Here is a 7,500-nt window from a genome sequence, read left to right as displayed (position 1 = left end):
GACAGATCCTGTGAGAGCCAGGGGCCATTTCTGCCACTGGCATGTGTAGAGCATGTACCTCTCTTACCGAGTGTGTATGTGTGTGTGTGTACGCATGCGTGTGTATGTGTGTGTACTGGGTCGTTGAGCTGGTGCTGGGTTCGGGGGTGGAGCGACAGATATTAATGTGGCCCAGCTTTGGTGTATCGATCTGTTTACTTCTGCTGGGCCGCTGGGGACTCAACTGGCGGCAGACAGGGTGTGTTTGTGTGTGTGTATGTGTATGTGCGTGTGTGGGGGGGGGGGGGTGAGAGATAAGGGAGTGATCCTAGGAAACTGGAGCCCTGGGGCACACACACACACACACACACACGGCATCCCTAGCCACGTCCTCAGAGCATGCGCATGGTGTGTTTACGGACATATTCAATCTCTCCCTATCCCAGTCTGCTGTCACCACATGCTTCAAGATGGCCACCATTGTTCCTGTACCCAAGAAGGCAAAGGTAACTGAACTTAATGACTATCACCCTGTAGCACTCACCTCTGTCATCATGAAGTGCTTTGAGAGACTATTCAAGGATCATATCACCTCCACCTTACCTGTCACCCTAGACCCACTTCAATTTGCTTACCGCCCCAAAAGATCCAATTGCCATCACCCTGCACACTGCCCTGTCCCATCTGGACAAGAGGAATACCTATGTAAGAATGCTGTTCATTGACTACAGCTCATTGACTATAGCTCAGCATTCATCATTAAGCGCAGGGCCCTGGGTCTCAAACCCGCCCTGTGCAATTGGGTCCAGGACTTCCTGACGGGCTGCCCCCAGGTGATAAAGGTAGGAAACAACATCTCCACTTAGTTGATCCTCAACACTGGGGCCCAACAAGGGTGTGTGCTCAGCCCCCTCCTGTACTCCCTGTTCACCCCAAAGCGCAACAGTGCCTCTTCAACCTCAGGAGGCTAAAGAAATTTGGCTTGTCATCTAAAACCCTCACAAACTTTTACAGATGCACAATTGAGAGCATCCTGTCATGCTGTATCACCACCTGGTACGGCAATAGCACCGCCTACAACCGCCAGGCTCTCCAGAAGGTAGTGAGGTCTCTACAACGCATCACCAGGGACAAACTACCTGCCCTTCAGGACATCTACAGCACCCGATGTCACAGGAAGGCCAAAAAGATCAAGGACAACAACCACCCGAGCCACTGCCTGTTCACCCCACTATCATCCAGAAGGCGAGGTCAGTACAGGTGCAACAAAGCTGGGACAGAGAGAGTGAAAAACAGCTTCCATCTCAAGGCCATCAGACTGTTAAACAACCATCACTAGCACAGAGAGGCTGCTGCCTACATACAGACTTTAAATCATTGGCCACTTTAATAAATGGAACACTTGTCACTTTAATAATGCAACTTGAATAATGTTTACACATCTTGCATTACTCATCTTATATGTACAGTATATACTGTATTCTATACTATCTATTGCATCTTAGTCTATGCCACGCTGACATTGCTCATCCATATATTTATATTTATCAATTCTTATTCCATTCCTTACTTACGATTTGTGTGCATTAGGTATTGTTGTGGAGTTGTTAGATAATACTTGTTAGATATTGCTGCACTGTCAGAACTATAAGCAAAAGCATTTTGCTACACTCACAATAACATCTGCTAGCCACGTGTATGTGACCAATAACATTTGATTTGACTTGACTTCACCAAAGGTTGGGGGTTGAGGACAGAGACTTCACCTATATGAGTTCCTCAGGTTGACAATGGTTGCCCAGTCCCTATTTACACTGCCTGGACTCTCACATAGAGACCTAGGATGGGATACAATCTGTGGAGCACTGCTGACAATGCACCCTTTTAAAGGTAAGGTCATTTCTGATTGAGCCACCATCTGCAGTGGTTAAAGTGAATGCAATCTCTGTGAATGTGAGAACATTACCTTTAAAAGCCGCCTTGTCAACAACGGGCAATAGGATTGAATCCTGGCCCTACACCAAATTCTACAAATCGGCTGTTCCTCAAACCCTTGATTATCTGAATAAGATGTGATTGTGTAGGGCTGGAGCAAAAGCCTGCAAACCCAGGCAACTTTGGTGAACATTAAATATAATTTGCTCCTTTGTTCATCTCTCTCTCTCTCTCTCTCTCTCTCTCTCTCTCTCTCTCTCTCTCTCTCTCTCCTCTATTCAATTCAATATATGTTTTATTGGCATGAACGGGTGGTTGCCACTGTTGCCAAAGCAATGTATATGTTGTACTACATAAATGACCAATATGTTTGAGCAACAATAATAGTGTGTATATCAACATAAACAAATTATACATGTATAATGATACACAAAAAGACATGAAACATGAACAATTGAAAAAGGGAATCTACAAGGGCTGGTGTAAGACATGTCGGGAAATGGTGTCTCTCTTATATTATGACAGGCCAGGACATCATCTGCAGCAAGATCTACTGTCTACGTTTATCCTATCAAAATGCAGATTTTCTCCTCGACAGACAGAACAACAAATCCCGGAATTCTTTCTTCACATTTCAGGAAATAAGTACCTCTGATTGAGTCATATTTTGAGCAGTGGAGCAGGAAGTGCTGCTCCCTCTGTACTTCACCCACCGTGCTTACATCGTCTTTCTTCTCTGACATTCTTTGTTTTTCTATGACGTCCTCTCTATTTCCAGGCCGTGGTCACTGAGTCTATACATTGTAATGTCTTCCTTTTTCAAATCTCTATTTAGAATTTGGTAACATTGAAGTTTGTGATTTAATTGAGTTTTGTTTGCCCATAATTAGTGTGTGTATTTTGGTTGCAGATTTCTATTTGTTAGAATGTTGTTATTTGTGGTCGTATAATTGAATTTAGCTGGTGCTTCTGGGCTAGTTGCTCTAAAGGGTCACTCTCCGGGTTGTGGTGTTTCCATAACAAAGCCTTGTGATGATAATATTCTGTATCACGGTGTGTTAGGTGAGTCCATCATTTGGTGTCTCTTTTCTCAATTTGGAGTGCTAGGGGCAATGTCCCAAGTCCTGCCCTACAGGCTAGGTTTGGGGCATTTCTGTGCACACTGAGAATATTTTGTACAAAATTCCATGTATAAAATTGGGGCTTTTATCCCATGATGTAAATTTTAAATTGTTAAGGAGGCCCCATATTTCACTGCCATGTAGAAGGATTGGAGTTATGACAAAGTCCAATAATATAAGCCACATTCTAATTTGGTGGGTTAGAGTCTTTCCATTTGCAAAATAGCTTTATCTGTTAGAGACTTTATGGTTTTATGTCAAACCGCCCAGATGAACTTATAGTCAGACCAAGGTAAGTGTAGTTGGTGGTGTGTCTCTCTCGCTCTCCATTATTCTCTTTCATGTAGGCTAAAGAAGGGTTATCTGGGGCTGTGGCCTCCAAGGGGGAAGCAGCCCACCACAACTACACAATGGACCGAGAGGGGAAGAGGGGAGAAGGGGGTACAGAAATGGAGAGCCAGACCACTCCCCCTCCCCCCACACACACACACTTATACACACGCACAAACACACACGTACACACACACACGTACACACACACACACACACGTACACACACACACACACACACACACACACACACACACACACACACACACACACACACACACACACACACACACTAGAGCTGGATAATATGGACAAAAATCCATATTGAGATAAAATGCCTGAATTGATGCGATAACGATAAATAGAATGATATGTTTATAACTATATGAGGCAGTTATTTTTTTAAATCCTTTAAAATACTTTTACTAGTTTGCTGGCTGTTCCAATAACAATCACCCATATTAGCAAATGTATTTTATTTCAAACTTCAAATTTCTCTAGTATAGGGTGCTTATTGTAATGAACGATATCAGCAAAATGCCTGCGATAAGTGATCGGTATGGTTGGTGTTGCTCATTTTGGTTTATCGTCCCAGCTCTAGCACACACACACACACACACACACACACACACACACACACACACACACACACACACACACACACACACACACACACACACACACACACACACAAACAGTTGTTTTGGGAGGTCCCACTCTGGACCCATCCTGCTAATCCCTCTTTTGTCCTCCTTATCTCCTCGCATCTCTTCTCAGAATTATGCAGAAATCCCACCCGTTATTAAACTGGGCTTTCCACCAAGGGAGAATGTTCAATTATTCCTGTTATTCCCTTGATACGGCCCAGCCAGGCTCATGATGGATTGGGGACTGGCAGGTATACTGAATCATATGCATTCCAAATGGCACCGTATACCATACATAATGCTCCTTTTGAAAAGAAGTAACTCAGGAAGTGCACTACATAGGGAATAGGGTTCCATTTGGGATGAAAATCTATTTCCAAAGCCAATGGTATAAACAGGTAAGATGTTATATGGAAAAACAAGAGCCGGATGAAGTATTTTCTCCCAGGCTTTTAACATTTCAAGATGTGTTCCTACCATGCCGATCTTAATGACTAGATGGTAGACAGTGCAGCCTCGCTAGAACAGCAATGGACAGAAGTACAGGAGACAAAACAAAGCCCTCCTCCTCTTCCATGTTGACCTCCTCCAACCCCTCTTCTTCCCTTTCTTTTCACTCCTTTCATCATAACAGAGAGAGAGAAAAGCGGAGGGGGAGCACCCCCCCCCCCGTCCGGTCCAACAAGAGCCTCCCGAAACAACACCTGACACACACATTCTGCTACTTCTCGCCCCCTTCACACACCCACATTCTGCTACTTCTCGCCCCCTTCACACACACACTTTCATTTTTCGTACACTCCACTTCAAACACATGAAAGGATGCTCTGCAGGGACCAAGGCGAAATGGAGAGTCGGAGAGAGAGAAAACAAAAGGAGAGTGGAAAAAAAAGAGAGAATATAAAAGCAACCCCTGTGCTTAGAGAGGGAGGTGTGTGAAAGAGGGGAGGGGGGGAGAGGGAGGTGTGTGAAAGAGGGAAGGGGGGAGAGGGAGGTGTGTGAGAGAGTGGGAGAGGAGAGTCACAAGGGCCCACCGGAGCTCAGGTCAATGTCAAGGGGGATCTCACTGGAGCGATTCAGATCAACCTCTCCAGGAACAAACAGGGCCATCCCTCTGTCACACCTCCACCCCATCCCCTCAGAGGAGAGAGCGGCAGACAGAAAGAGGACAGGAAGGGGGGTAGTTGAGAGGTGGTGCAGTTGGGATTTGGGATTCCCTGGCTCGGCGCAAGAAGTTAAAAAGCATGATCGTTACACAGGTGCACCTTGTGCTGAGGACAATAAAAGTCCACTCTAAAATGTGAATTTTTGTCACACAACACAATGCCACAGATGTCTGCAATTGGCATGCTGACTGCAGGAATGGCCACCAGAGCTGTTGCCAGATAATTTTCAGTTAATTTCTCTACCATAAGCCATACCAATGTCATTTTAGAGAATTTGGCAGTACTTTCAAACGGCCTCACAACAGCAGACCATGTGTAACCACGCCAGCCCAGGACCTCCACATCCGGCTTCTTCAACTGCAGGATTGTCTACCCTCCCAGGCCCACCCATTGCTGCACCACTTCACCATCATGTGAAATCCATACATTTAGGGTCTACATTTATTTCAATTGACTGATTTCCTGATATGAACTGTCACTCAGTAAAACCATTAAAAATTCTTGCATGTTGCATTTACATTATTGTTCAATATTTTTGTTCAATCTTTGTTCCAAAACACTATATATCAATTTTCAGAAATGTTGGTAAATGAGCTTTTATTGTTTAAAGATATTAGGAAATAGATTGGTGTGTTTTTTCACTATCTAATCATGACATGTATTTGTTTCAAATCTGTCACTTGATGGTTCATTTCAAAGAGACACATTTTTTTTGGGGGGGGGGGGGGGGCAAAATGCTATATATCCAACTCCCTCTCAAATAAATATGTAGTACTGCTAGGTTTTACAGTCAGCTTAGGAAGAACTGTACACATGATACATTTGTGATATCAATATCTAATAACAACAAAAATGTGTCCAGTGGTATGAGATCTGTTTGTAAAACATTTACATTTCACATTTTAGTCATTTAGCAGATGCTTTTATCCAGAGCGACTTAAAATAAGCGCATTCATGAGACAACCACATATATACAGAATATATATAATATACAGGATACGAATGTTCCATTCCAGCTATACAGCATCAATTTTTTTCAGTGTTCAAGCTGAAAGTTAAAGTTTCAAAGTATGTTTTTTCTGCCTAACTTGGGAGAAAGCAGGCTTGTAGATTGATGAAGGCACCCAGCAGGTGCAGCACCCAGGATGAATATCAGAAACACCAAAGACTTGGGAGGCTTGGATGGGTTGGCAATGCCTTGGCCGGTGATGTCTTATCATGTGCTTAGGGGTAACAGTAGACACGCATGAGTGTGTGTGCACATGCGTGCGTGTGTATGTTTTAAATGGCACAAGTATGTGTTTATTATTTCCTGGATATTACTGCCAAAAGGCACACACATCATAAATTAATCATCAGCATGCATCCTGTTGTTTTGTACTTGTCTTGCTCTAAAGAAAGGCAATTCTACCTCTTTCACTCATCTCTTCCCATTCTCACTCTCCTTAAAATGTTCTCTCTCTCTCTCTCTCTTTCTTTCTCCCTCTCCTCTCTCTCTCTCTCTCTCTCTCTCTCTCTCTACCTAACTCCTAACCCCTAACCTTATTTATTTATTTTACACCTCGAAGGGCATAAATAAACTGTAGATAAAAAGGAATGTGGACAGAAAAGAGAGTAGAGGATTTTGTTGAAACTGAAAAGCGAGAGAGAGAGAGAGAGAGAGAGCATCCCCACGAGATGTCTGCATTGCCCATAGTGTCTGTATTAAAAACAGAGCGCCTTCTGGGAAAGGAAATGGGGAGAATATGGCACCCTGGGCCATTGAACTCCCAAAATGCATTGCACTTCAGCCTAATTCTTCTCAGATGCAGGGGGGGGGGGGCATTAAAGCCTTTATAGGCTTTGCCCCTTAGATTTGCAGCCTGTAATTAAAAATCATTACTAATCAAATAAAAATAAAAGTAGCTCAAACTACGTTTGGGATGTGAAATGGATTCGATTTATGCCGCCGCAAAGGGAGTCGTAAATCCTGGCCGCAATTAATGTTACATTCTTTTAAAAACAGAGGGAAGGATAACAATTGAGGCCCCGCAAGTTGAAAGTGGTGGCGAAACGGAAACACACCCTGCCACATGTTTTAATGTCCGCCTCATTTTCATATTCAACCTTTCCAGTTCCAACCCAGTTTTACCATAAGTTAACGGATGTACATTTCTAAAGAAAGAAAAAGAACCCTCAGAAAAAGGACACACTCACGGTTTACATGGTATTGGGAGATTTACAGCGTCGGCTGACAGCCAGTGAGTGAGCGGTGGATCGATAACGGCATCCGTGTGTGCCGGCTAGGAGGGTTGTTGTGACCGAGCACAGCATCGGTCACAA

At 43.8% G+C, this 7,500-nt stretch overlaps 1 protein-coding gene across 5 annotated transcripts in view; it reads right to left on the bottom strand.

Annotated features, from left to right (window-relative positions):
• The window catches only part of LOC115102614 (sterile alpha motif domain-containing protein 11-like), a 100,540-nt gene that overhangs the window by 27,867 nt on the left and 65,173 nt on the right, over positions 1 to 7,500 (bottom strand). The gene's annotated exons all lie outside the window — the stretch shown is intronic.

This window comes from Oncorhynchus nerka, linkage group LG20 (genome assembly GCF_034236695.1).
Source record: "Oncorhynchus nerka isolate Pitt River linkage group LG20, Oner_Uvic_2.0, whole genome shotgun sequence".
Lineage (NCBI taxonomy): Eukaryota > Metazoa > Chordata > Actinopteri > Salmoniformes > Salmonidae > Oncorhynchus > Oncorhynchus nerka.
Note: the sequence above shows the minus strand (reverse complement) of the source record. Positions and strands in the feature narration are given on the sequence as shown.